Genomic DNA, 8,857 nt, shown 5'->3' with positions numbered 1-8,857 from the left:
TCTGTGACTACACAAGTCATGTAGTCCATGTGCTCTGTACATGATGGGAACATGATACATTTACATGAGAATGGGGGGGAGGGCATGTCCTGGTTTACAGCAACATTGCAGAGAAAATTGTATTTTTGCAACTGTAAATGTGGACACATGTATTTGTTATAATTGTATTATTTATGATGGCTTCTCGTTCAGTCACTCTGTCCTTTTCTCCTCGAAGTGTCTTCTGTCAACCTACCCTTTGGTCTTTTCACCTCTGTCATTATGAGACCGCTTACATTGCCTGCTTCCCCAGCTCGGGTTCTGGCACGACACTGGCTCTGCTCCTGGATGTGTGCTAAAATCTGTTATTTTATGATGGAAAAGATAAAAGTTAAGCAATGTTGCTTTAAAGACAGAATGAAGAAAACTGGATGAGATTGATCCAACTATGATTGTTATAAGTACAGAGTATAAGTACTTAGATTACAACTAGTACTTAGTTCTTAGATCAATGTGACAAACTGTATTTGAGTCTGACTATCAGGCTAGGCGAAAGGGTGAACTGAAAAGAGACTTCCCTAACTTCATCTCTCTCTGACATCAACATCAGTATGTGTGGTCACAGCGCTGCGTTACTGATCACACGGTAGATCTGCAGGCAGTTCGTTAGCTGAAATACACTCTCGGCAAAATCTACTTTTTTTTGTGGTTGTAGGGATTGCATAATCTCTCATTTTGAAATCAAATACTTGAAATAATCATCAGCAAAACATTCCTAAGTAGTCTCAGCTGTTGCTCTGAAAGGGGAAGTTGTGTTTTATTCACAATCACAAGTTGTTTTAGTAATGTAGCCTCACCATGTGAAACATAACATCATATCAGCTGTCAAGGAGTTTCAGTATCACACTGACTTATGAGAAATCAATGACAAATCCTGCAAAACCCTAAACCGACCTCGCAGACTCAGATCAACACACTAATCAAAACACATTCTAGTAACTATTGGTCCAACTCTTGCATAAATCTTTTATGATAGCCTTGCGCCACCATAAAGTTCTGGTGCATGTAAAATGAGTTCAAAGGACAAACCCATTAGGCTTCCTCCATATCAGTCAAATATCTTTGCACCTGCTAAACACTCAGGGTGACACCCAGAATGAGTTGTCAAAGGATACAACAAAACCCTTTTGCTTTCACACTTGACGTGTGGAAGTGAAGGCCTTTTTGTGATTTCTTATCGTGATTTGTGTAAAGGGAAAAGGGTCTGCAGGCTATATATATACAGTATATATACATCGTCCATGTACAGTACATACATTTATTCAAAGCTGTTTGCTCAGCGTTAGCTCGTAGACTGTACCGAGCGCCTCCCTTCCCAAACAGCTAATGGCTTCCTCTCGTCTTCACGCATGTTTTATGGTTTTCATAGATTAGAAGTGATGAAGCACATGTTGTTGCCGTTTGGTCATACTGACTTATAACCGGAAACTCACAGATTCAGTCTAACATGTCAAGCTGGATATCTTCGCTCAGTCGTTCAAATCACCAATTTCAAATCTAGTCTGAAATGTAACGCCTCTATAACTGTGATTTTTTAAGGGGGCAAAGAAATATTTTACTTGTTTTCGGGAAGTCTGGGTCTTCTGATAACGAAAACGAGCAACATATGCATTGGAAAAGTTGTATAAGAACGTACATAAATTACAATAGTGGGTATTCGTGAGAAATATCTACAAAGGAAGATTTGTCTTGCCTTTCTGAAGATGAATGCACATAATAATTTGTTTCTAACAAGTTGTCTTGATTTAAAAGTAGTCAAATTGTAACATTATACCCAGTTCAGCTCTTCATTCATCATCATCATTTTCAGATACTGCAACATGTAGAGCATAAATGTACTCTGGAGGATGTAAGGGTCTCTCTGTTGACTGAGGGAAATGATATGCAGTAGACCTGTCACTCAGTATGATACTGATGAATTGAAGCTGGAGCTTAAGAACCCTACTGGACTGTGTAGTGTTATTGTTTTAGTTTGACGAATCAATTTGCAATGTAAATCTTCATGGGGAAACCTTTAGTTCTTGTCATAACAAAACACTTAGAAAATACAATAGTGTCATTGTCAAGTTTTTTTTTCTTGTAATCCTGATCGCTCATTCTTTGGAAGACAAACCAGAATTTAAAGTCCCAAAGAGACAGTATTGTTGAGAATATCTGGCATTCATAATTGAATGTATTTCTCTTGAAACATTTTGCTCAGACAGGACATAAATCAGGCTTTATTTATAATTGTGCACCAAAGTGATCTCAGTGGAAAAACTGAGGTAGTTTATGTTATGAGAAAGGTGAAGGGTCCAGTTTTTAAAAAAGTGATGGTTTTATCAGTGGGAGTTTTTTAATTCTCAACAGAAATGATCCTTTGTGTACAAAGATTCAAGGAAATATAAAAGCTGGGGGCATTTATCAATAAATACATAGATGTTTCCTGTTATATGAGCTGAAAAGCTGCTATTTTAACTAATAGATGTACTTTTAAAGTGAAATTTATACCTGTGAGTTCTTGTTGAATTTGCTCACTCGGGTTTGTGCTTTGAATTTTCCACTTTATCAACATAGTTTATAGCAGGCATGAATAAAGCACCTGGATCACAGAAATGCACTGATGACAATCTGACAACATTTCAGGAATCAAGAGTCATGTCAGGTTTTTGCGTGTTCAACCAAGGTAACCATAAACATCATAACAAAGAGCAGAAATGAAAAGAAAATCAAAAGTTTCAGTCAAAGAGCTTTCATATTTCTCACGCTTGAAGTTTAAGATGACGACCATGTAATGGCAACAGATACACCTAGTTCTTCTGTTACATGTATAGAGTTTTCTGCACTGATGAAGTCTGTGTATCCATTTCCCATAATCGGTCATCCCTATTAGGGTTGTGAAGGGCTGGAGCCAATCCCAGCTGGCATTAGGCAAAAGGCGGGGTACACCCAGGACAAGATGCCAGTTCTTCACAGGCCTGACACAAAGAAACAAACAACCATGCACACTCACATACACACCTATGGGCAATTTAGAGTCACCATTTAACCTGTTAAACTGCATGTCTTTGGACTGTGGCAGGAAGCCAACATACACGGAGAGAATCCACGCAGACACAGGGGCAACATGCAAGTCACTGAGTCATGATGATAATTATTGTTTTCATTATTTATTTATTCATTCATTTGTTAACCACACCCCTACCTGCCTGTTCAGATACTTAATACATAAGCTGCTAACATTAGTACATAATTGTGGTGACAGTCACGATGACAAATGTGATGACAACGGTGATGTTGTAAAGTTGTAAAACGACTCACCTTTCATGACCTTAGTTTTTATAAAGTACATATTTGTATTTCATGTTTGTTTTTTTTTTAGATACAATAGAGTGAGAATAATATGGGTATATTTTGGTCTGGATTTATTATTTTCATCCTCTGGTGTCAGCCCAGAGGCATTTACAACCTCTGTAAGACTCACAAGTAGACAGATTTGTTTTAAGGCAGGCGATTAAAAAAGAAAAAAAGAAGTTTGGGGAAAAGTTTGAAGGAATGTAGAAAAAGGACTTGCATAAACCTCACTACTTTTAAAAATGCTTACTTAGCATGGCCAGTTAAGACTAGATTAATTTTCAGCTCTGGCCTGGAGAAGTTTTTGCAATGGGAGGCAGAGATGCACACATTCATACACTGCTATCTAGAATATGGCCAGTATACTACACAGCAATGCCACTTTGTCCTGTAATAAAAAAGTAGTCAACATTCGATTTAATGTTTCATGCGCGCAGTTAAACAAGCTAAAATTACATGGAAAGGCATAAAACTATATGGGAAGAAGTATCTAATTGGCACAGACACACACACAGACACAAGCACACACTGACAGACATGCAGTCTCTTGTAAAGGATAAGCACATAATTCTCCACGTGAATAGACGTTATATAATGAAAAGAAGTTCCTATTGCTTGCCCTAACCTGTCTGACCAGATATTACCCTGTGTACACAATGTGTGTGTGCGTGTACATGAGTACTACACACGTCAAACAGGTTGTAAAGTTTTGTGGGTGGACAACCATGCCAGATCTGCTCTATGAAAATAATCAGCCTTTCTCTTCCCCTTCTCATTACCCCCCTCCCCCCCCTTTCCCTCCCCCCTTTCTTCCGATGAGATAAAACATTATCCTATTATATGACGAAGGCCTCTCTCATGCCTGAATCCCCCTGATGCAGCCAAAATATCCCCTAACACCTACACACAGTCACTGAACACATGGCTTAGGCACACACACACATATGTAAGGAGGCTAAGAATCACACATCCCCTACCTCTCAGCCTCCGCCTCCCTCTTTCTCTCTCTCCTTTCTTCTTTGGCAGCTGCGCGTCATTTTAACTGTTTTCTATGAAACCTGGTATTCATAACTGCTGGTCATGATTCCACCCCCGAGTCCTACTAACATCATAATGGTAATAGTTTAATCTGTATGGTCTTGACCCTGTCCTGTTGTTTAGATGTGACCTGAGTGGGAGAAAAGAGGCTCACACATAAAGCTCGCACAAAACACACACACACACACACACATACACACACTACAGCTGGGAGCCATTGTCTCCATGAGAAAGCAACCGTCCGTCTTGTAGCTCGCCAGGAACTATCTATCTATCTATCTATCTATCTATCTATCTATCTATCTATTCCAACTGAACTTTACTTGACTATTTTTATTTTCTGTTACTTTACTACATTCCAGAGACAATGCACTGCATTTACATGACTGGCTGCTATGGTTACACTAATATTTTACATAGCTAAATTATGGTGCATTGTTATAGATTCACTTTCATTTTCATGTGGGTTAGCATTACCACATTATATGTTGCTTGTTTATTTTATACAAAAACCAGAAGTATAAAAACAACAATCTGCGGTCGCCATGCAACCAGGAGTCACTGCAACTGCCCGTGATATAGTCCCACACACAAACCCTTGTAGAATACACTCCTGTTTTTAAAAGTATTAAAACCAACCGATGCTGGTTGCAGCCTAATATTTTGCATACAGACTATCTATCTAAAGATGGTGAGTCATGAGTGTACAGCCACCAGGAAACATGACAGAGAGATGTAAGATCACCTCACACGTACACACACATGCCACCTGACTGGAAAAAGACTACATGTAGCCCGCAGAGAGTTTCTTGACACCTTTGTGTAAAGAGGAACTTATTATAGAGGAGTAATTAGCATTATCCATGCCTGTGTCAAAGGTCCACCCACAGCCTTATCTAGATATGTTTCTTAAAGCACAAAGGCTGTGTTTGTGAAAGCCCCAATATTTCATGTCTAAATGACATTTTACAAACAATTCTTCCCGAGGCACGTGTTACAGTGTCGCAACAGGGCAGCAGCTACTACAAAAGAATGTACAGACTGGTTAATCATTGCCCTCACCAATCATCTAGAATGTGCTCCTTTCATCAACAAATGGATATACGACCACCCAAAAACAAAACAAAACAAAAAAAACATGCTAATAAAAGAGTTTGTGATGATCTGTGATTTCACTCTTCCGAAGAAACTGATGAAAAGAGTCTTCCGACAGGTGACACCTCATGACATGACACTGACCCTCCAAGGAAAGGATAGCAAAAGAAAACCATAAATATAATCATTACCCTTGTATCACTTCAACCACTGATTACAACATAATGTCATACAGTGCAGGTGTGTGTGTGTGTTAAGGACTTGATTTAAAGACTGTGGGGTTAAATGTCATAACCTTACACACATAGGGTGGGTGGAGACTCCAGACACTGTGGAGACAGAGGTTATAAACTTGGGAAAGACATTTCTCACAACAACATTGTTCGCTTTTATTGTATATTTGCCGTGAGCAATGTTTTACAATATCGCTCTGAAAAACTATAGAGCTCAGTGTTGGTTGAGTGTGTGTCGTGGTGGGCTTTACAGCATTTAGTGAAAGTGATAAGGAACTGAACATATGAGTGTAAAACACTTTCAAACTGGTTTAAATAGTTTGGAGAGCTCGGATGAGACAGAAGTCAGATGTATGTTGTTGCATGTTTGACTGAACTGCCACTTAAAGTCTCCTCCTATCTTCATATTGCGATAATAAATGACCTTTATTGGGGCTACAAGCTGAAACACGTTGGTGTCACTGTGTATTCAAATTGTTGACCTTTTACAGTGAATGTCTTTAATGTCTTCAGGCACACTGGGACAAGATGAAGTTGATTTTTCTCACGGTAAAATAATGATAATTAAAAAAAAAACAGTTGGATGAACAATTTCACAATTGTCGAACAAGAATAAAAACTAAAAAAACAGATCACAGATACATTATAGAAAGTAAAAAGTAATTTTAACAAGTAGCATGCACTGTACTTCATTTTAGGTCCCTGTTTGTTACCATTTTATTTTTTACTACATTTATCTGAGAGCTTTAGTAACCAGATTCAGATTGATTAAATATTAGAGATTAAGCTACCCAGCAGTACATAAAACACTTAGCCCCGAACTAAAATGATGCTTACACATGTATACGTCCGTAGTTGTAATACGATAATATAATATACATGATTCTGAAATGGGACATTCTGCATATTAGTACTTTTACTTTTGGTACTTTGAGTAAAATCTGATGCTACTGATGCTGCTGTTGTTACTTTTACTTGGGAACAGGTGACAAAACCTTTTAATTTTTGTGCTTGTTTTACAAAAAAACAAACTATAATACTTCTATAAGAGATGCATTTATTTTGCTGTTCATCTCTGTCTGTTGCTTTCTTTGTCTGTCTCCATTGAGCTCAGCTGCTGCTTTATCGACAGAACGCAGTAGTGCAAAGGCAGGAGGTGACTTAAATGAATTCCACTCTCTACAGTCTATAACAATCAAATGAGAACTAATGAACTATTTACAGTTTTAGTCAGCATCTCTGACCATTTTCCCCATGACACTCAATCTGTCTGTCTCACCACTGATCAGGCCTCCTCTGGTGTTTGTCCACCCCTGGGAGCTGTCGGTGGTTGTGTGAGCGGCTCAGCACTCAGCTTGACTGATCTTTTCTATTGTGTAACTTCTCCACAGGTCTCTAAGTTTTTACCTTGAGGCATGAGAGAAAACAGAGCTCTGTTAGACCTGCTTCATTTGCCATTACTTCCTCTTGTCTCTCTCTCTCACACACACACATGCTCCGCCACACACAGTTAGAGGCAGAAATAATATTTTCACTGCAGTTGGGATAACATGCCACTACTACTTTTGCTAAACATGTCTCTTCCTGGAGATTGCAGTTGAAGATATCTTCAGTTTTAGGAGGTCAGCCAGACAGTCTGTTATGGAGCATATCATCAATAAGATGCAAAAATAATTCAATTATACAGTCTCACTTTGGTACTCGGAGCAGTTATAATCCATTTACCCTCAGTGCATGGTCAATAAGATGATGGTCAGACTTTAATGTGTCTGAGATAATTGTGATTTGCTGCCCTCTGCTGCTTTTATCCCAAATTACATCTATATTTCCATTTTTATAACAGTGATATACAGACAAGCCCTTATTTGTAGTCACAGTATAGGACCATCATTTCAACATTACTGCCCTCATTAATGACTTTTATCAGTGGAATAATTTCCCTAAATGATTATATAATCTTCAGGTATTATATAATGCAAAGAATGGTGGTAAAAGCTGTGCAGCAGGTTTGTGTGAAGACATTTTTTGTGTCTGTCCTGACGGGTTTGAAACACAAGTTAAACTCCTCAAGAGGCCCAAGTGAACAAACACAGAGTAAGTATGTAAAAAAAAACAGGAGAGCATTAGTAGTCTATATTTATTTGTTATTATTCATGCTGCTGCTTTCATATTTCATCTGTCTATGATGGTCTAATGCTAAAATACGAAACAAATGTACCCATGAGCACAAATTCAGTTTATCTTGGCCCTGGTTGTTACATTACAGTAATATTTCACTTATTACAATACAATGGGTCATTAGTTGCTGATAGTAATTAAATCCTATATGAGTTATTGTCCAACTCATGTGGCTGTGGTTTCAAAAGCAGCCCATGATTAAATTCCTCACCTGCGAAACATGTCTCAGCCTTACTGTGAGCGTTATATGTGCTGGCAGGTGTCTCTTAATAATTTCCAGGTAAAAACCAGGACCGGGTCTTGAAAAACCTGCTGGAGGACACGAGCAAACAGCTCTTAATCTTTATGTTTCAGAACTGCATTTTTTTTCTGTGATGAGGATGGTCTCGCGTTTGAATCCTCTCTCGCACTTTGTCTTGTCAGTCCAATAAATACTTGAAATATTGCTGTGGCAGGTTTATGAGTTTCTTGTATCACTCCGAGCATTTTATGCATGCCAGGTTTTGTTACTTGCTCTTCAGAGGGAGGCAGTAAGTGGGAACGTTTAAATATTTCTGAGAAGTTCTGATAATGGATGCTGAATTAAAAATACAGACTCATTCTCTTTTTATCAAACCTTTTTCTCAGAGAATATGGTGAGTTTTGAATGACTTTACAGACCATGCGATTTTCTTTTTTTTGTAGGAAAACAGCCAAATTTAATTTCTCACATGACTGATCACCAAGACCTGACTGGATTATCACAGCCTGCTTTTATTTAGTCCTATCTCATTCCCACCACCTTTCCTTTACTAAAGGACTTCAATTAAATACTTGTATTACCAATAAATCTTAGAATAGAGAAAATAAATATAACAATTGACTCATGTGTGAGGCCATTTTTGTGTATGTGATATAGTGTGAACCACGTCTGCACCAATAACAGGATTTCCCATGTAAAG

This window comes from Larimichthys crocea, chromosome III, assembly GCF_000972845.2.
Source record: "Larimichthys crocea isolate SSNF chromosome III, L_crocea_2.0, whole genome shotgun sequence".
Classification (NCBI taxonomy): Eukaryota; Metazoa; Chordata; class Actinopteri; family Sciaenidae; genus Larimichthys; species Larimichthys crocea.
Note: the sequence above shows the minus strand (reverse complement) of the source record.